The following is a 20,786-nucleotide window of genomic DNA, read 5'->3' as shown; positions in this document are numbered from 1 at the left end:
GTTTGCACAAAGGCATCACCTAACACTTTGTGAAGAGATTTTTATTGACTTGATCAAAGTAATACCTAATGTAGAAATTCAAAACACATGTGCTATAATCATTGCTGCAATCATTCTTGTTTTCATTAGAGATGGTTCATGAAATTGTTGAGGAATTTCATTCTTGATCAGATCTCAGGAGGAACAGAAGGTGCTCACTTCGGGTGGACAGAGAGAGAGTCCAGAGAACCAGGTAATCCGGTGCTCATTAGTGTCCTCCTGCATGTTACCAGAATATATAATCCTCCACTGGGACACCGCAAAGTGAAATGAACATTCGGAAGCACTATTCATCACGTGCACTACATTAACAGCCTCTTCATCCCGGGTTTTATTCAGTCAGCTGAGGTCTCTGATGTTGTGGGATCCAGCTTCCCCGAAGAACAAACCGGAATCTTCAGCGAAAGTCAGACGCCACTCAACTTTCCACCTCTCGACTCAAGATTTAGAACAATGGGTTTTTGCTGTTGAATAAGTCCTTGATTGCTTAATTTCAAGGGGATCAGCCACACGTAATCAAACATGAGAACCAGTTTATGGAGTCAGCCAAGAACAGAAGCAAGTAGACAAGATACATTAAGGACACAAACATTTAATAAACTACTTTAAGCATCATATATCTTTGATTCTTTTTTTTAAACTATCAGTCAATATCTTTCAAAGATACAGGGACAGTTGGGTTACCTATTTTTCCTTGAGTGAATTTTAATACTTGCATCTTTCAACGAATTGGTCTATTTAAATTCTGTTATAACATGTATGGACATAAAGTTCTTCGCAGTATTCCCTTATTATCTTTTTGGTTTTACATTATTTCCACTTTTATTGAGGTGTTGACATACAGTAGTGTGCAAACTTAAGGTGTACAGCATTATGATTTCACTTGCAGAAATCAAGAAATTATTACCCCAATAAGCTTAGTTAACACACTCATCTCATATAGATACCAAAAAGGAAAAAGAGAAAATTTTCTTCCTTGTAGTGAGAATCCTTAGCATCTCCTCCATTCATACCCCTCACGTGTGCCATGTGGCAGCATCAGCGAACATCACCATGTTGTATGTGACATCCCCAGCACTTGTAAATCTTACAACAGAAGCTGTAAGGTAGAGGAGAGGCGAGAGGGCAGCTGGCCAGGAAAACTCAAGTAGGTTTTGGAATCATCATTCTGACTGCGAACCACCTTTTCACTGGGCTTCAGTGTGTTTGGAGGTGCATAGCTGCTCGGCACCCCAAAATGAGCGTAAGGAGGACGTGCTCGTACAGCACTTGCCATCTGCCCATCACTGTAAACCACAGCCCCCCCCTGGGCCTCAGAACATTACTTAACTCGGTTATTTGCTTTTTGGGTGTTGAGGCGTGTAAGTTCTTTATATATTTTGGATGTTAACTCCTTGTCAGTTATGTCATTTACAAATACATTCTCCCATAGTGTAGAATCCTTTTTGTTCTGTTTATGGTGTCCTTTGCCATACAGAAACTTTTTAGTTTGATGTAGTCCCATGAGTTCATTTTTGCTTTTGTTTCCCTTGTTCGAGGAGATGCGTTCAGGAAGAACTTGCTCATCCTTATATTCAGGAGACGTTTGCCTATGCTGTCTTTGAAGAGTTTTCTGGTTTCATGATTTACATTCAAGTCTTTAATCCATTCCGAGTTTACTTTTGTGAATGGGATTAAAAAATAATCCAGTATCATTCTCTTGCAAGTAGCTGTCCAGTTTTGCCAACATCAACTGTTGGAGAGGCTCTCATTTCCCCATTGAATATTCATGACTACTTTATCATATATTAGTTGACCATATAAGGGTGGGTTTATATCAGGGCTCCATAGTCTGTTCCATTGGTCAATGGGTCCATTCTTGTGCCAGTACCAAATTGTCTTGATTACAGAAACCCACATTGTCTTTTGCAAAGTGTGCAACAAATGCTGATACAAACACTGCGAGACAGCAGAGGCAGGCTTTCCTTCCAGCCAATGCATGTGGGCCAATAATGTGTCTGCTTCATCATTCAGTGGGGATGCCAAAGGCAAATGGCCAGACACACGATAGACAGTAACTGTCTGAGTCTGACTAAGGCCCATAGGTCTTGCCACAGCTCTTGCCCCCAAAGGGGAAAGTGACCAACCGTCCAGTTACCATGGCACCATGTCAGCAGCCACAGGGTCAAGTTGGGTAGACAGACTGGCTGTCAGTGCACACAACTAGAGGAGAGGGCAGGATCATCATGAGTGATCGGGAGCCGTACCGCCCATGACTCCGTCCATTGACTGCTCATCCCCTCTCTGTCTTCTAACACCCACACTGAATTGCTCTGAGGAGGGAAAGTCACAGCCCTCCACCTCGGGGGGCTGCCCAGCAGTGTTGCTGTCTGTACAAGAAGCATCTTCAGGGACAGGGGCTTTTCCATGCTGATAAGAACTCTTACCTAACAATAGCTCAAGTGCAAATTCTTCTTGCTTACAACTCGTATATGTCACTTGCCCAAATAAGCATCGGAGATCTCCACTCAACGGAATATCGCAGATGGTGTTGTGTTGCTGCAACTATGTGCTCTGATTTGGGCAGTGTACGCATCTGTGAAATGACACTCCCTGGCCTCTGGGTCCAGACTCGCACCCATCCCGTGATGTGATAGGTGGTTATTACCTTGGTCGCAGCTGTTCAGGTGATGGGCTCCATAGCCAGCAAGGCGTGATACACAGAAGCCAGTTGCTCCTCTACTAATGGCCACCAGACCTCTGCTCCTCTCCATAATTGTGACCAGAATCCAACAGGTTGGCGTGTCCACTCAAGCCACTGCCGAAGGCCCCATCCATAACCGTCTCCGTTTACATGAACATCTAGCTCACAGGGCCTTCATGAATCCATTACACTCAAGGACTACAACGGCCTTGACTGCCTGCTCAGTAGCAGTGAACACAGCTGCACAGGTCTCATCACGGTCCCACCTGATGCCCTTTTGTACCGACTGGCATGAGGCCTTCAGAATTTGTGCCAAGTGCGGGGTAAACCCCCTCCAGGAGCCCAAAACACCCAAAAGCTCTTGGACGACTCAATGCCACAGTGGTAGGGGTGGGAAAGCCTGGACCTCGTCTATGACCACATCTGAGATAACTGTAGCTTTACCCGACCAGACAACCCCCAAGAACTTGACACACAAACCAGGTCCCTGAACCATCCCTATCAAAATACCGACAGCATTCTTCAACAAACTGGAACAAATAGTTCTAAAAGTCATAGGGAACCACAAAAGACCCCGAACAGCCAAGCAATCCTGAGAAGGAAGAAGAAAGCAGGGGGGATCTCGCTTCCCATCTTCAAGCCATACTACAAAGCCATAGTAATGTGGTACAGGCACAAGAACAGACCCAGAGACCAGTGGAATGGAATAGAGAGTCCAGACATTTACCCAAACATATATGATCAATAACGTATGATTAAGGAGCCATGGATATACAATGGCGTAAGGACGGACACTTCTACACCTGGTGTTGGCAAACTGGACAGCTACATGTAAGAGAATGAAACTGGATCACTGTCTAACCCCATACACAAAAGTAAACTCGAAATGAATCAAAGACCTGAATGTAGGTCAGGAAATCATAAAACTCTTAGAAAAATGCATAGGCAAAAATCTCTTGGACATAAACATGAGCAACCTCTTCATGAACGTATCTCCCCGGGCATGGGAAACAAAAGCAAAAATGAACAACAGGGACTATATCAAGCTGAAAAGCTTCTGTACAGCAAAGGACACCATCAATAGAACAAAAAGGCATCCTGCAGTATGGGAGAATATTTTCATAAATGACACATCCCATAAGGGGTTGACCTCCAAAATATAGAAAGAGCTCACGCACCTCAACAAACAAAAAGCAAATAATCCAATTAAAAAATGGGCAGATGGTCTGAACAGACACTTCTCCAAACAAGAAATTCAGATGGCAAACAGGCCCATGAAAAGATGCTCCACATCGCTAATCATCAGAGAAACGCAAATTAAAACCACAATGAGATATCACCTCACACCAGTCAGGATGGCCAGCATTCAAAAGACAGACAACAACACATGCTGGCAAGGATGTGGAGAGAGGGGAACCCTCCTAACCCTGCTTGGGGGGAATGTAAATTGGTTCAGACATTCTGGAAAGCAGTATGGAGGTTCCTCAAAAAACTCAAAGTAGAAATACCATTTGACCCCGGAATTCCACTCCTAGGAATTTACCCTAAGAATGCAGCAGCCCAGTTTGAAAAACACATATGCACCCCTTTCTTTATCGCAGCACTATTTACAATAGCCAAGAAATGGAAGAAACCCCAGTGTCCATCAGTAGATGAATACATAAAGAAGATGCGGTACATATAAACAATGGAATATTATTCATTCAGCCATAAGAAGAAAAGAAATCCTGCCATTTTCGACAACATGGATGGAGCTGGAGGGTATTATGCTTAGTGAAATAAGTCAGGTGGAGCAAGACAAGTACCAAATGATTTCACTCATCTGTGGAGTATGAATACAAAGCAAAAACTGAAGGAACAAAGCGGCAGCAGACTCATAGAACTGAAGAATGGACTAACAGTTACTAAAGGGAAAGGGACTGGGAAGGGTGGGTGGGAAGGGAGGGACGGAGAAGGGGATTAAGGGGCATTATGATTAACACGCGTAATATAGGGGTGCACGGGGAAGGAAGTGTAGCACAGAGAAGACAAGTATTGATGCTACACCATCTTACTATGCTGATGGGACAGTGACTGCAATGGGGTTATGTGGTGGAGACTTGATAACAGGGGGGACGTGGTAAGCATAATGTGGCTCATGTGAAACCTGAGCATAAGACTGCATATCAATGATACCTTAATAGAAAAAATAAACAAACTCCAGTTGGATCAGGGATCTAAATGTAAAAAATTCAACACGACCAAAAAAACTGGTGAATTTCCCTAGAACCTTGGTGTAGGCTTCCTTTCTAACAGTGAGTCAAATCATAGATATCAGGACTTCTGCTTTCAGCCGAGATGAACACAGACTGCATTTACCCTTCCTACCTGGATGGAACCCCAGAAAAAAACACAAGAGAACACATGCACAGCAATGGTCTTCAAGACACTGATCGACGGGCAGTGAAGGACAGTAACCCGTGAGACAGGAAATAAACAGGGTGAGCCCTACAGCCCCTGCCCTGAGAGTTTCCACTCATGCAGCAGCGCAGGAGCACCCAGACATAGGTGGGGAGAAGGGGTCGAGAAACTGGGGGAAAATGTAGGCAAGTACAACCCGTCAGGAAAATTATCAACTGAAATGGGCCCAGAACGAACAGATGTTACAATGAGCAGAGAACACTGAAACAGCTTATAATCATATTCTTTATGGTAAAAAAAAAAAAAAAAAAAAAAACTGAGTACAGACAGGGAAGATATAAAACGAAACTCAAACAGAACTTTATAGAAAAGACACAGCATCGTAAGATGGAAATTACACTGGGTTAGAATATAACAGCACTGCCTAAAAAAGGATCAGTGAATGTGAAGACACAGCAGTGGAAGCACTTACAAATGAAACATGCAGAGAAAAAAAAAAATTAAAGGGAAAGGAAGGGCATCGGTCAACTGTGGGACAGTGTCAAGCTGGGGAATATACAGGTAATGAGAATCAGTGAATGTGAAGACACAGCAGTGGAAGCACTTACAAATGAAACATGCAGAGAAAAAAAAAATTAAAGGGAAAGGAAGGGCATCGGTCAGCTGTGGGACAGTGTCAAGCTGTGGAATATACAGGTAATGAGAATCCCTGAAGGGAGGCTGGGGGAAGCAAAGGGGCCATTTGAAGACACACGGTCAAACTTTCCCCAAAGTTGATGGAAACCCTAAACACACAGATCCAACAAGTTGCATGACCCCCAAGCACAGACACACGAGGGAAACACAGCCAAGACGAATCAAGCACATCACCTACGACCGGTGATAGTGAGAACATTTTAAAGTAGTGAGAAGAAGAAGAACACAAAATATGTGGCATACAGAGGAAAAGATGAAGACGACCTCGAATTTCTCTTGGAAATAATGTAAGCGAGGAACATACTTAAAGTACAGGAGGAAAAAACAGCAAAGATCCCTTTAAAAGGGAAGGCAAAATGCAGACATCTTCAGACCTACGAGAGCTGAAAGGTTCTTCATTAACTACAAGAAATGTCACCGAAAAGTCCTTCATGCAGAAGGAATAGGAGAGCACATAAAAATCTGGATCTATACAAAGGAATGAAAGTAAAAGAAACAGGAACTATGTATTTTCTCCTATTAGTTAAGTCTCTTGAAAGGTTAACTGAGTGTTTAACTACAAATAACAACGTATTGTGGGATCGGTACTACTGTGAGACTAAAGTGCAACAACACGGCAAAGACCAAGAGGGGAGAACTGGAAGGAACTGTGAGCTTCTTACAGTCCAGTGAAATGATAGATCACTTGAAGGAAAACTATGATAAATCAAAGGTGTACAGTATAAACCTTAGAGCACCTCTTAAAATAACAGTGTTATAGCCAACAACACAACAAAGGTTACACAACGGAATCACAGAAATGCAATGAACTGAAAGGAAGGAAGACAAAGAAGAAAAAGGAAACAAAGAAGATGGGACAGACAGCAAAGACAACAGACCACAAGCTACCCAGTTAAACCAATAGTTGTGTCAGATGGAAGTGGTCTCAACACCCCAGTTAACAGGCACAAATGGTCAGACTGGATAAAAAGGTAAGAGCCAATCATATGCTGTCTACAAGAAAATCACTTTAAATAGAAACATGCAAACTTAAAAGTAAAAGGACGGAATAAGATTCAGCATGCCCAAAGAAGTCTGGGGAGGCTCTATAAATGTCAGAGAAAGTCCATGTCAGAATACTAACAGGGACAAAACAGGCCATTTCACAACGACAAAGTGGTTAATTAACCAAGAGGATACAACAGTCTTCAGCGTTTACACACCTAACAATAAACATGAATCGAAAACCGTCAGAACTGCAAGGCCAAATACACAAACCACAACTTGGATCACAGTGTTTTGACGTCTGCAAAAATTACATGCACCAACTCTTCCTTAGGCAGCAGGCCCTTGGCTTAGATAGGCACCAAGAATAAGCCACACACTGCAACGAATTCAGGGTTGTCATTAGGAAAGCTGTCTACAAGTGTGTGCTGAATGAAATAAGCCGCACACACACATACCACTTTTATAGCACTCCACTTAAATGAGGGACCCAGAAGAGCCAAAGCCACAGAGACAGAGGGGAGCGATGGTGGGTGCCAGGGACCAGAAGGGAGACTACACCCGGCAGGTGTTCTTTAACGGGTGCGCAGTGTCGATATGGAGATGGGATAGTAGGGGATGGCTGCAAAATTTCAAAGTGCTCAGTGCCACAGAACTATCCCCTCAAAAATGGCTCGAGTGGTAAATGTTATGTTATTTTACCACAGTAAATACTGAAAAAGAAAACACGAGATTCAGATGCCCGGGTGAAAAGTAGAGGCCCGGAGCTCAGGAGGAGCCGCCCGGCTTACGGCAGGCCTTCAAGTGGCTGATTTCCGGGCTGCGTCTCTGCCCCTGTGTGCCCCCACCTTCACAAAACATCCTCCTGTGTCCTGAATTGGACGTTTTACCACTAAGTCTTTTTGTGCATGTGATTTTTTATTCATAGCATACACAAAAGATGGTGACATTTCTGGGTGAAGGTGATATGCACGATCAGAAGTTTTATACAGAGAATAGACTTTCTTGGAATTGAGGGGCAGGCTCTGGGAAAGCCATAGACTTGCTGAAATTGTAGGCACCATTTGAAGTGGGCGTGAGCACGGGTACCATATTCTATGATTCCAGGTCCTCAAAATGTTCTCTTGGGCTCAAAGGTGCCTGAGGGGTGAGGATGCGTCCCTCTGTACAGAATCCTGAACCTAGTGTCAGTGAACATTGAGCACAAGAGCTCTGTTCTGCCAAGTGTTCTAAACTTAACTTTTGAGTCCAAGTCAATGTACCTGGGATCTTTCTTACCTACCTATGTCACTCTTGTAGGGCTGACTGTTTCTGCTTACCCTGAATTTCCTAGCCACTCACTAGACATGCTCCGTAGGAGAACGTGACAGAGGGCGAGAGTCCACCCGTGTGTCAAGTGGAGAGTGGAGAGGACACGTCATCTGTGGGGGAGGGCTGAAAGGTGACCTGGACGGCTCGAGGATCATCTTGGGGGGTGGTCACAACTTGGGCCAGTGGCAGGAGACCTTGTTTGCCCCTGTTCGGATTGGACTGGCAGTTGCCTGCTTTTCCTTCAAACTAGTTGCTAGGTTGCAGCAACCTGTGACCTCACAAGGGTTCCAACCCTCCTGGTTGGTAGGTGCTTGGCAGCAAAGGTAGCCAGAAGCACCTTCTCAGAGCTTTCTCTACTCCTAGCATCTCCTTAGCCTGGAGTAGGGATAACGGGCTCACATTCAGTGAGAATCCACAAGAGGATTTTGGACAGGGTCTGGTCCCGGAGAGGGTGAGACTTGGGCAGAAATCATGGCCAGTGTTCCATCGAGTTCCCAGGCTGTGAGCCAGAGGCCCCAGCCTGGCCCCTCCGGGCACCAGCCGGATGTGATGCTGGACGCACAGAGACCAGGACCGCCAGGTGAGGCAGCGGAGGGACGAGGGGCTTGAGGACGGGGAGCCGACGGCAGGAAGGCCTACCCAGGGGGGCTTGTGTGAAGGAAGGAGACACTCAGAAGGCCAGGCACTGGAGGACGAGAGTGTAGGTGTGGGGACAAGGACACACACGGGGAAGGGCACCTGGAGGAATTATCTAAATGAGGAAGGGTGTTGAGAACGGGGAGACGGAACAATGGCAAAGTGGATGGGGGCAGATGGCTGCCAGCAAAGGAGAAGGATGGAGAGATGGCTGGGGAGAAGGCCACGGTCTGCGACAGCAGAGACACTGGGGGCAGCTTGTCTTTTGGGGGTAGTTGGAGTGGAGTGGGAGGGGACACGGGGACCGAGGGATGAATCGCAAAGACAACAGCTGGACGCTGTCGCCTGGTTTCTTTGCCCAGCAGCCCAGGCACACAGCAGCCCTCCGCCAGAGGGCTCCGGCCGGCGCACGCAGCGGGAGAGGTCGGCCGCTCTCCAGGAGTCGGAGGAGGCAGCCACGGGCGAGGAGGACGCCTGGGACCTGGACATGCTGTGCGGCCTCAAGATGAGGCTGAAGCGACGGCGGGTGTCCCCGGTGCTGCCCGAGCACCACGAGGCCTTCAAAAGGCTGCTTGGTAGGGGGAACCCTGAGCCCATTCCCCTTTAGAGAAACTTCCAGCGACTAGACTTTTCCAATGGAAAAGAATTCCCTGTCAGTTGGTGACCTCTCTGTTCCCAGAGGACTCCTCCGGGGACACTTAGAAATGGCTGCCAGTAAAGGAGAAGGATGGAGAGATGGCTGGGGAGAAGGCCACGGTCTGTGACAGCAGAGACACTGGGGGCAGCTTGTCTTTTGGGGGTAGTTGGATTGGAGTGGGAAGGGACACGGGGACCAAGGGATGAATCCCAAAGGCAACAGCTGGACGCTCTCGCCTGGTTTCTTTGCCCAGCAGCCCAGGCACACAGCAGCCCTCTGCCAGAGGGCTCCGGCCGGCCCGGGAAGCGGGAGAGGTCGGCCGCTTTCCAGGAGGAGTCGGAGGAGGCAGCCACGGGCGAGCAGGACGCCTGGGACCTGGACAAGCTGTGTGGCCTCAAGATGAGGCTGAAGCGACGGCGGGTGTCCCCGGTGCTGCCCGAGCACCACGAGGCCTTCAAAAGGCTGCTTGGTAGGGGGAACCCTGAGCCCATTCCCCTTTAGAGAAACTTCCAGCGACTAGACTTTTCCAATGGAAAAGAATTCCCTGTCAGTTGGTGACCTCTCTGTTCCCAGAGGACTCCTCCGGGGACACTTAGAAATGAGGCAGGATTAGGCCACAGGCAGAAGCAGTCTGCACTCGGCACACAAAAGCTCGGCTTCCACTGCACCCCTGGGGCTCTCAAATCTAAATGCCTCCGTCAGCGTGCGGGGTGCTGACAGGCCATTGGGCGCGCTGATGTGACCGTCAAGGGAGACGATGCCTCCCTGCACGGTGACGGAGCACCACCTTCGGTAGGATCAGACCTGTGCACATCACCTACTGACACCTGCCCCCCACCCCCAGCCAAGCCACCGAAGAAGGATGGCACCACCTTTCTGGCCCAACGAGTGCACCTCGGCCTCCCCACCCCGAAAGGTCCCGTCAGCACGCACGGCTGCTCTCTGCTCGGCCCTGCTCCGGCTGTCCGTCTAACCTGTGCCTCTCTTCCCAGGGGACCTTGTTGTGAAAATATTCCTGGCCTGGGACAAAAATCTGAGGGTATCTGACAAGGTAACTTTGTCCACTGAGATGTGTTCCCTCTCCAGCATCTACCCTGGGGGGCTGGAGGGATGCCTTCTAAACCCCCAGTCTCGCCTCTCTCCCCAACTCGGAGCCTTGTCCACACTGCCCTTTGCGGGGCCTGGAGGCTCCTTGCGTGGGAAGGGGCAGCCCTGCCCCCACCCCCACTCCTCTGGGGTCCGCCCCTTTGCCTGCCACCGCAAGCCCCTTCTCGCCTCAGCCCTGGGGACTCCCCTTTGTGCCAGCTTATCAAAGACCCTTCTGATGGCGGCTGTCCTAAACAACCAGCGTCCCACCGGCAAAGCCTGCCATCCAGGAGCGTCCTAAAGTCCCTCTCCCCACACGGGCGGGGTCTGCCCCCAGCCTCCCCCTCCCTCACCCCTCCGTCCTTCCGTCCTTCCTCTTCTGGGATGTGACCGCTGTCCTGTGGCGTTCTCCTCTTCCTCAGTATCTCCTGGCCATGGTCATAGCGTATTTCAGCCGGGCTGGCCTCCCCTCCGGGCAGTACCAGCGAATTCACTTCTTCATAGCTCTGTGAGTATTGCTGTCAGTGGCCGGCCGTCAACATTCAGTCCTCTGGGAGGGCGGAGGGAGAGGTGTGGGACTCTGACCTTGCATCTGTTCTCTTTTGTACTCCACGTGTACTGTTCACTTTGGTATACCAAGGATAGGATTATAACAGAGCGGTTTCTATACTGTTGTCTGTGGAGACAGACAACCCTAACACCAGTTAAAACACTGGAACGAACAAAAGACCACACAAAACCCTCCTGAGGAGGGACAGAATGGGCACCACGCTGTCCCCAGGTGGCCAGGCTTGAGACCGCACCGCCTCCCTCAGAAGCCTCGGCCGCTCTCCTGCCTGAGTCCACATCAAGTGGACCGTCCTCCTCTGGCTTCCCAGGCGGACGCCACAATGCAGGCCCTCGTCATGTGACACAGACCGAGTGTAAGCATTCCCCACCCGTGCTCCCTACGAGGCTTTACACGCCCCAAATCCTCGGAGAACACAGGTCTAATGCTCCCCGCCCCTCCTCAGCAATGCCACCGGCTAAGGGGGTTCTAAGCCGAGGCCAGCCTTCTCAGTCTGAACTCAACCCTCCCCACAGTCAGCATCACACTTGCTTATGGTCCTGACATTGCACTGCTTTCTTCCAATGCTCCGTCTGAAATCCCTTCCCTCTGTTTTCACATTGTGTCTTCTGACTTGTAGGTGTCTTTCAGACATATATATATTGGAAGAAAATGACCTATCCTTAAAGTCGGTGCAAGGAGCACAACTGTTCCCACGCCTCCCCTGGACCCCTAACTGCAGTCCCCCAGTAGCACATCAGCTAAAATCCTAGTGTCATGTCACGTTCCGGGTAATAGTTACTTCACTTCCTAACTCCCCCCTCCCCTTCTCCAAACCATCAGACCAGACACCGTTGCAGGCAGGTCTTGTCAAAATATCCACATGTTCATAAAGCCCTCAGCACGCTACTTTGTGTTGCAAACGTTTAAGCTACACTGAGTCCATGAGGCGATCAGTATGGCATTTGACTGTGAGACAAAAGCATCCGTCCATCCGTCCATCCATTCATTCAACGAAATCTTGTACACTGCATTCCGTGCCAGGGACTAGGAGGGTTGGGAGGAGAGCCTTGAGAAGGGCACGTGGCACCCATCCTCCAGCCTGAGCCACATGGTAGGGAAGCTAGGACTACAGAAACCGGCTAGTCAGTTCCTGCCCTCTGGATACGCACACATGCTCACTCCGCAGGGAGCCACAGGGTGCGCACATACAACCGCTTTAAAGGGCACAGGGAAGATGATGGGGACATTGCATGGAAACTGCACTGCTCGCCCTCAGGCCTCCCCGAGGGCCTTTGTCTTCAGCATCCAGCTGTGAGAGGTGCCCTTCAGGTCCCTGCCCCGCAGTGGCTTCTTGATGACTGGGTGGCCCTGTGTGACGCTGGTAGGGCTCCCGTACGTCCTTTGTCAAGTTCAGCCTGTGCCTCTCCTTGGACGCTGACCTCGGCTGGGGATCCTTCCCGTCTTGCTCCTGACCAGCAGCCCGATGTCTCTCCCCAGCTACCTGGCCAACGACATGGAGGAGGACGACGAGGGCCCCAAACAGGACATCCTTTGGCTCCTCTATGGGAACGACCGTTCCCAGCGTCTTCTGTTCCACCAACAGCGAGTCCAATTCGCCCAATCCATGGGCTGGAAGGCCTGGGTCTCCCGGGAAGAGTGTGAGGAGGTGCGTGAGCAGCTGGGATCTCGGGGTGGGGGGGCCGGACTGCAGTGGGGGGAACACGGGATCGTGGGATCTTGAGGCGAGAAGGAACTGGAGGCTGGGCGAGGAAGGAGGGGCCACCTGAGGCCAGAGCCACCTGCCTTCCAGATCCAAGCGTTTGACCCAGAGCTCCCGGTGTGGAAGCGAGACCGCAGCCTGCTCGCTGTGTGAGCGCTCCCGGGACCACGGAGGCCTGGGCTCACCGGCCCAGAAGAAGGGAAGTCTGGATCCTCAGGTGCAGACAGAGCGCCTCGTTGTGTCGGCTTAGGAAGTCACCCTTCCAGACACTGACACCGCCCCGAGCCACAGGCCGAGGAACACACGCAGGTATGACCCCTGCACACAACTAGAGGGGAGGGCGTGATCATCCTGGGTGATCGGGAGCCATACTGCCCGTGACTCAGTCCACTGACTGCTCTTCCCCTCTCCGTCCTCTAACACCCATGTTGTCTTAGTCTTAGGACGGAAAGTCACAGCCCTCCACTTCGGGGGCTGCCCACGGGTGGAGCCGTCTGTATACCAAGCATCTTCAGGTATAGGGGCTTTTCCCTGCTGATAAGGACTCTCGCCTACCAATGGCTCAAGTGCAAGTTCTTCTTGCTTTCCACGCGTGTATGTCCCTTACCCAAATAAGCATCGGAGATCTCCACTCAAGGGGCTGTCGGAGATGGTGCTGTGCTGCTGCAAGATTGCGCCCCTAGTTGGCCAGTGGAGGCCTCTGTACCATGCCACTCCCTGGCTTTGGGTCCAGACTCGCACCCACCCCGCGATGGGATAGGTGGTTATTACCTTGGTCGGAGCTGTTCCCGTGATGGGCTCCATAGCCAGCAAGGCGTGATACACAGAAGCCAGTTGCTCCTCTACTAACGGCCACCAGACCTCTGCTCCTTTCCATAATTGTGACCAGAATCCAACAGGTTGGCGTGTCCACTCAAGCCACTGCCGAAGGCCCCATCCATAACCGTCTCCGTTTACATGAACATCTAGCTCACAGGGCCTTCATGAATCCATTACACTCAAGGACTACAACGGCCTTGACTGCCTGCTCAGTAGCAGTGAACACAGCTGCACAGGTCTCATCACGGTCCCACCTGATGCCCTTTTGTACCGACTGGCATGAGGCCTTCAGAATTTGTGCCAAGTGCGGGGTAAACCCCCTCCAGGAGCCCAAAACACCCAAAAGCTCTTGGACGACTCAATGCCACAGTGGTAGGGGTGGGGAAAGCCTGGACCTTGCCTATGACCACATCTGGGATAACTGTAGCTTTACCCGACCAGACAACCCCCAAGAACTTGACACACAAACCAGGTCCCTGAACCATCCCTATCTAAATACCGACAGCATTCTTCAACAGACTGGAACAAACAGTTCTAAAAGTCATAGGGAACCACAAAAGACCCCGAACAGCCAAAGCAATCCTGAGAAAGGAAGAAGAAAGCAGGGGGGATCTCGCTTCCCAACTTCAAGCCGTACTACAAAGCCATAGTAACTTTAGTTTTACCCGACCAGACAACCCCCAAGAACTTGACACACAAACCAGGTCCCTGAACCGTCCCTATCAAAATACCGATAGTATTCTTCAACAAACTGGAACAAATAGCTCTGAGGGTCATATGGAACCACAAAAGACCCCGAATAGCCAAAGCAATCCTGAGAAGGAAGAATGAAGCGGGGGATGAGGGGGGATTACGCTCCCCAACTTCAAGTTCTACTACACAGTCACAGTAATCAAGACAATTTGGTACTGGCACAAGAACAGACCTGTAATCAATGGCACAGAATAGAGGGCGCAGATATAACCCACACATACATGGCCAATTAATATATGATCAAGGAACGACGGACGGACATACAATGGGGAAATGACAGCCTCTTCAACAGCTGGTGTTGGCAAAACTGGACAGCTACATGTGAGAGAGAGAATGACATGGGATTACGGTCCAACTCCATACACAAGAGTAAACTCGAAATGGATCAAAGACCTGAATGTAAGTCATGAAACAATAAAACTCTTAGAAGTAAATCATAGGCAAAAGTCTCTTGAATATAAACATGAGCAGCTTTTTCATGAACATGCCTCCTCGGACAAGGGAAACAAAAGCAAAGATGAACAAGTGGGACTCTATCAACATAAAAAGCTTCTGTCCAGCAAAGGACACCATCAGTGGAAGAAAAAGGCATCTCTACAGTATGGGAGGATATATTCATAAATGACATATATCATAAGGGGTTGACAGCCGAAATATAAAGAGCTCATGCACCTCAACAACCAAAAGGCAAATAACCCGACTAAAAAATAGGCAGAGGATCTGAACACACACATCTCCAAAGAAGAAATTCAGATGGCCAAGAGGCACATGAAAAGATGCTCCACATCGCTAATTATCAGAGAAATGCAAATTTAAACCACAATGAGATATCACCTCACAACAGTCAGGATGGCCACCATCCAAAAGACAAACAACACCACATGCTGGTGAGGTTGTGGAGAAAGGGGAACCCTCCTACACTGCTGGTGGGAATGTAAATTAGTTCAACCACTGTGGAAAGCATTATGGAGGTTCCTCAAAAAACTCAACATAGAAATGCCATTTGGCCCAGGAATTCCACTCCTAGGAATTTAACCTCAGAACGCAGCAGCCCAGTTTGAAAAAGACAGATGCACCCCTAGGTTTATCGCAGCACCACTTACAATAGCCAAGAAATGGAAGCAACCTAAGTGTCCGACAGTAGATGAATGGATAAAGAAGATGTGGTACATATACACAATGGAATATTAGTCAGCCATAAGAAGAAAACAAATCCTACCATTTGCAACAACATGGATGGAGCTAGACGGGTATTATGCTCAGGGAAATAAGCCAGGCGGAGAAAGACAAGTATCAAATGATTTCACTCATATGTCGAGTATAAGAACAAAGAAAAAAACTGAATCACAGAACCCAAGAATGGACTAACAGTGACTAAAGGGAAAGGGACTGGGGAGGATGGGTGGGAAGGGAGGGATAAGGGGAAAAGGGTGCATTACGATTGGCACACATAATGTAGGGGGTTGGGGAGGGTAGGCACGGGCAAGGCAGTATAGCACAGAGAAGACAAGTAGTGATTCTATAGCATCTTACTATGCTGATAGACAGTGACTGTAATGGGGTATGTGGTGGGGACTTGATAACAGGGGGAAATCTAGTAACCACAGTGTTGCTAATGTAAGTGTATATGAATTATACCAAAATAAATAAATAAATAATCAATTAATTAAAAAAGCAAATGTTTACTCGAATAACTAAAAATCACTCATGAAAGCAGTGATTTCAGGGTCAGTCCAATATATTGTAAGTGTTTACAACTGGAAGGAAACATCACGAACCAGTTAAAATCTTGGTATTGGTATCTGCTTCTAGACAGGAAATCCCACACAAAATCTAAAACTGCCAGGAACGGTTAGTTACAGAAACTCGAGTTTCGCGTCCAGGAGGGGAGGGAGAAAGGGAGCCAGGGAGCCTGGGTAGCGGCAGAGAGTTGGCACTCAAACACACATTTCCTCATTTTACTGGAAGGTACAGCAATCCCACCAACATAGGCACCTTTACTGCCCTAGTCCTAAAAACTCGTTTGAAAAATAACGCAGGACAGTGACTGTAATGGGGTATGTGGTGGGGACTTGATAATGGGGACAATCTAGTAACCACTATGCTGCTCAGGTAAGTGAATATTAATGATACTAACTAACTAACTAGATAGTTAAACAAACAAATAAATAAATAAACAAACAAATACATACATACATACATACTTACATACTTACAGACATACAGACATACATACAACGCAGGAGCCAAAAGGAGCCGCTTGGTCAGAAACCTACGCGAAATTCCTAACACAGCCTGGGCTGCAGCCGGCGGCAGGGTCGTTGCCGCCCATTACTATACAAACAGGTACCCGATCTCTAGGCGGGGGACCTCGCCAGTGCCCGCCGCCTCCGGGCGCACAAGTCTCCCTCCTCTCGCCACAGGACCTGTCCAGACAACAGCAGGCAGCAGACATTTCACTGCTCACTGAACAAGAGGTAGAGAACAGCACAGAATCGCCCCCGAGATAAGCACACACGCAAGCAACTCACACAAATCAATAAACACTGCAGCTGCAACGCCGGCAGCGGACGCGCACGACCCTCGGTCCGTTCGCTCCTCCCCCACCCGCCTGCCACCCAAGGCCCAGCGCGCCATCCAAGCTCCATTACCCGGGTGCAGCGCTCCGCGACTCTGGCCGGATAACAACTTCCCCCAAAAACACCAAAGAGAAAAAAGGCGTCCACGCAGAGCGCCATCCCGGCGCGGAAAAGCAGCTCTCCCGGGCGAGGGGATCTGTCTCTGGTGCCTCCCCGTCCCTGAGACCGGGTAACAACTCCGCAAAGTCACCTGCCGCCCAGCTCGCCGCCAGCTCCAGGTCTCCCACGGCGGCAAGTAGGTGCCCGCTGATGCCCGGAGTCCCCGGCCGCCATGCCAGCCCCCCACGGAACGTGGACCGCACTCCCGGGGCTCGCCTCGCCGTGGCCAGCCGGGACCCGAGGAGCGGGGCCGCTGAGTGCCCCGCGCCCCCGGCCCGCCGCCCCCCATTCCGCGGGCGCGCCTCGCCGGCCGGTCCCAACCTCATCGCCGCCGGCCCAGCCCGGTCCGCGCGCGCCGACATGCAGCCCGCAGCCGGGCCCGGCACGGCCCGGCCCGGCCCGGCCCGGCGAGGGGCTGAAGACCGGGCAAAACCCGCTCCGCCCAGACCAGAAAACTGGCCGGCCGCGTCCCGGCCGCCCGCCCAGCGCCGGGGAGGCGGCGGCGGCGAACCGTCCCGGGGGGCGGCAGCGGCGGCAGGAGCGGCCAGCCGGACACAGACCAGGGGAGAGACGCGACGGCTCAGGGAGAGCGGAGCGGACGCGGCGCGGCGCGGCGCGGCTCCGGCAGCTGCGGCGGGCAGACAGCGCTCCGATCCACTTGGCCGCTCCTGCTCGGCCGCCCCAGCTGCCCGGCTCCCCCTCACTCCGCCGCTCCCCGCTCCCCTCCGCTACTCACCGTTGCTGCACCGCCGGCTCTCCGCGCCCACACCTGAGGCCGGCCGTCTGCTCCTCCTGCGGCCGTCCCAATGCTCCGGCCACGTCCTGCGCCTCTCCGCGCCGCACCTGGTTTACGACACTCGCGGCTTTACGACACCACGTTCCTCAGACCTAGAGCCGCTCGCTCCACGGCGGGAACCTTGTCGCTAGGGAGAGGACGCTGCATCCAGCAGGGAGGGGGAAACGTTCCCTCAGGTGTAGGGGATGGGGAGGGGACCGCTGGCAAACTTCAGTGAAAACAGGAAAACATACTGAGAAACGGTGTGTGGGGAGAGAGGGGGGAGGAGATTAAAGGGCATTACGATTAGCACACATAATGTAGGGGGGTAGTGGGGAGGGCAGTACAGCACAGAGAAGACAAATAGTGACTCCACAGCATCTTACTACACTGATGGACAGTGACTGCGATGGGGGGTGGGGGGACTTGGTAATATGGGTGAATCTAGTGACCACCACGGTGCTCATGTGAATCCTTCATAACATTGAATATCAATGATACCTTAATAAAAAAATAAAAAACATTACTGAGAAAAACTAAGGAAGACTTGAATAAATGAAAAGAGGTGACGTGTTCACGTATTCGAAGATTCAGTTGGATGATGCTTCTTCCTATAACGGCTGTAGATTGAACATAATCCCCATCATAATCCCACAGGCACTCCTTCGGGGCTCTGCTGACTTCTTCAAACGTCAATGGCAAGCCCCACCGACGGGCTACAGCCCACATTCTCTTTTTTTTTTTAATTCATTTTTTATTAAGGCATGATTGATATACACTCTTATGAAGGTTTCACATGAAAACACAATGTGGTTACTACATTTACCCATATTATCAAGTCCCCACCCATACCCCAAAGTAGTCCCTGTCCGTCAGTGTAGTAAGATGCCACAGATCCACTATGTGCCTTCTCTGTGCTACACTGTTCTCCCCGTGATACCCCACACCATGTGTACTAAACATAATACCCCTCAATCCCCTTCTCCCTCTCTCCCTCCCCACCCGCCCTCCCACACCCCTCCCCTTTGGTAACCACTAGTTCCTTCTTGGAGTCTCTGAGTCTGCTGTTATATTGCTCCTTCAGTTTTGCTTCATTGTTATACTCCACAAATGAGGGAAATCATTTGGCATTTGTCTTTCTCTGCCTGGCTTATTTCACTGGGCATGATGTCCTCCAGCTCCATCCATGTTGTTCCAAATGGTAGGATTTGTTTCTTTCTTATGGCCGAATAGCATTCCATTGTGTATATGTACCACATCTTCTTTACCCATTCATCTACTGATGGACACTTAGGTTGCTTCCACATCTTGGCTATTGTAAAAAGCGCTGCGATAAACACAGGGGTGCATATGTCTTTTTGGATCTGAGAAGTTGTATTCTTTGGGTAAATTCCAAGGGGTGGGATTCCTGGGTCAAATGGTATTTCTATTTTTATTTTTTTTTTGAGGAACCTCCAGATTGCTTTCCACAATGGTTGAACTAGCTTACATTCCCACCAGCAGTGTAGGAGGGTTCCGCTTTCTCCACATTCTCGCCAGCACCTGTTGTTCTTAGACTTTTCGATGATGGCCATCCTTACTGGTGTGAGGTGATAGCTCATTGTGGTTTTAATTTGCATTTCCCTGATGATTAGTGATGTGGAGCATCTTTTCATGTGTCTGTTGGCCATCTGAATTTCTTCTTTGGAGAACTGTCTCTCTTCACATCCTCTGCACATTTCTTAATCGGGTTATTTGCTTTTTGGGTGTGGAGGCGTGTAAGTTCTTTATATATTTTGGGTGTTAACCCCTTGTCGGAAATGTCATTTACAAATATATTCTCCCATACTTTAGGATGCCTTTTTGTTCTGTTGATGGTGTCCTTTGCCATACAGAAACTTTTTAGTTTGATGTAGTCCCACGAGTTCATTTTTGCTTTTGTTTCCCTTGCTCCAGGAGATACGTTCAGGAAGAACTTGCTCATCCTTATATTCAGGAGATGTTTGCCTAAGTTGTCTTCAAAGAGTTTTATGGTTTCATGATTTACGTTCAAGTCTTTAATCCATTTCAAGTTTGCCTTTGTGTATGGGGTTAAAGAATAATCCAGTACCATTCTCTTGCAAGTAGCTGTCCACTTTTGCCAACATCAGCGGTTGGAGAGGCTCTCATTTCCCCACTGTATATCCATGGCTCCTTTATCGTATATTAATTGACCATGTATGGGTGGGTTTATATCAGGACTCCGTAGTCTCTTCCATTGATCTATGGGTCTGTTCTTGTTCCAGTACCAAATTGTCTTGATTACAGTAGCCCACATTGTCTTTTGCAATGTGTGCAACAAACGCAGACACAAACATTGGGCTACAGCAGAGGCAGGCTTTCCTTCCCAGCCAACGCATGTGGGCAAATAATGTGTCTGCTTCATCATTCACTGGGGATGCCAAAGGCAAATGGCCAGACACACGATAGACAGTAACTGTCTGAGTCTGACTAAGGCCCATAGGTCTTGCCACAGCTCTTGCCCTCAAAGGGGCCAGTGACGAACCATCCAGTTGGCATGGCACCATGTCGGCGGCAACAGGGTCAAGCCCGGCACACAGCCCAGCTGTCGGTGCACACAACTAGAGGAGAGGGCACGATCGTCCTGGGAGACCATGAGCCATACTGCCCGTGACTCAGTCCACTGAATGCTCTTCCCCTCTCTCTCCTCTAACACCCATGTTGTCTTAGTCTTAGGACGGAAAACCACAGCCCTCCACTTCGGGGGCTGCCCACAGGTGGAGCCGTCTGTATACCAAGTATCTTCAGGAATAGGGGCTTTTCCCTGGTGATAAGGTCTCTCGCCTACCAATGGCTCAAGTGCGAGTTCTTCTTGCTTTCCACTCGTATACGTCACTTGCCCAAATAAGCATCGGAGATCTCCACTCAAGGGGCTATTGGAGAGGATGCTATGCTGCTGCAAGTATGCACCCCCATTTGG

General features: G+C 49.7%; 1 pseudogene; it reads left to right on the top strand.

Moving 5' to 3' along the window:
• Positions 1-8,584: 8,584 nt before the first annotated feature.
• Positions 8,585-13,276, top strand: LOC130679388 (putative speedy protein E7; annotated as a pseudogene).
• The last annotated feature ends 7,510 nt before the right edge of the window (positions 13,277-20,786 follow it).

Source organism: Manis pentadactyla, chromosome 10 (assembly GCF_030020395.1).
Source record: "Manis pentadactyla isolate mManPen7 chromosome 10, mManPen7.hap1, whole genome shotgun sequence".
Classification (NCBI taxonomy): Eukaryota; Metazoa; Chordata; class Mammalia; order Pholidota; family Manidae; genus Manis; species Manis pentadactyla.
This window is presented reverse-complemented; position numbering and strand designations above follow the sequence as displayed.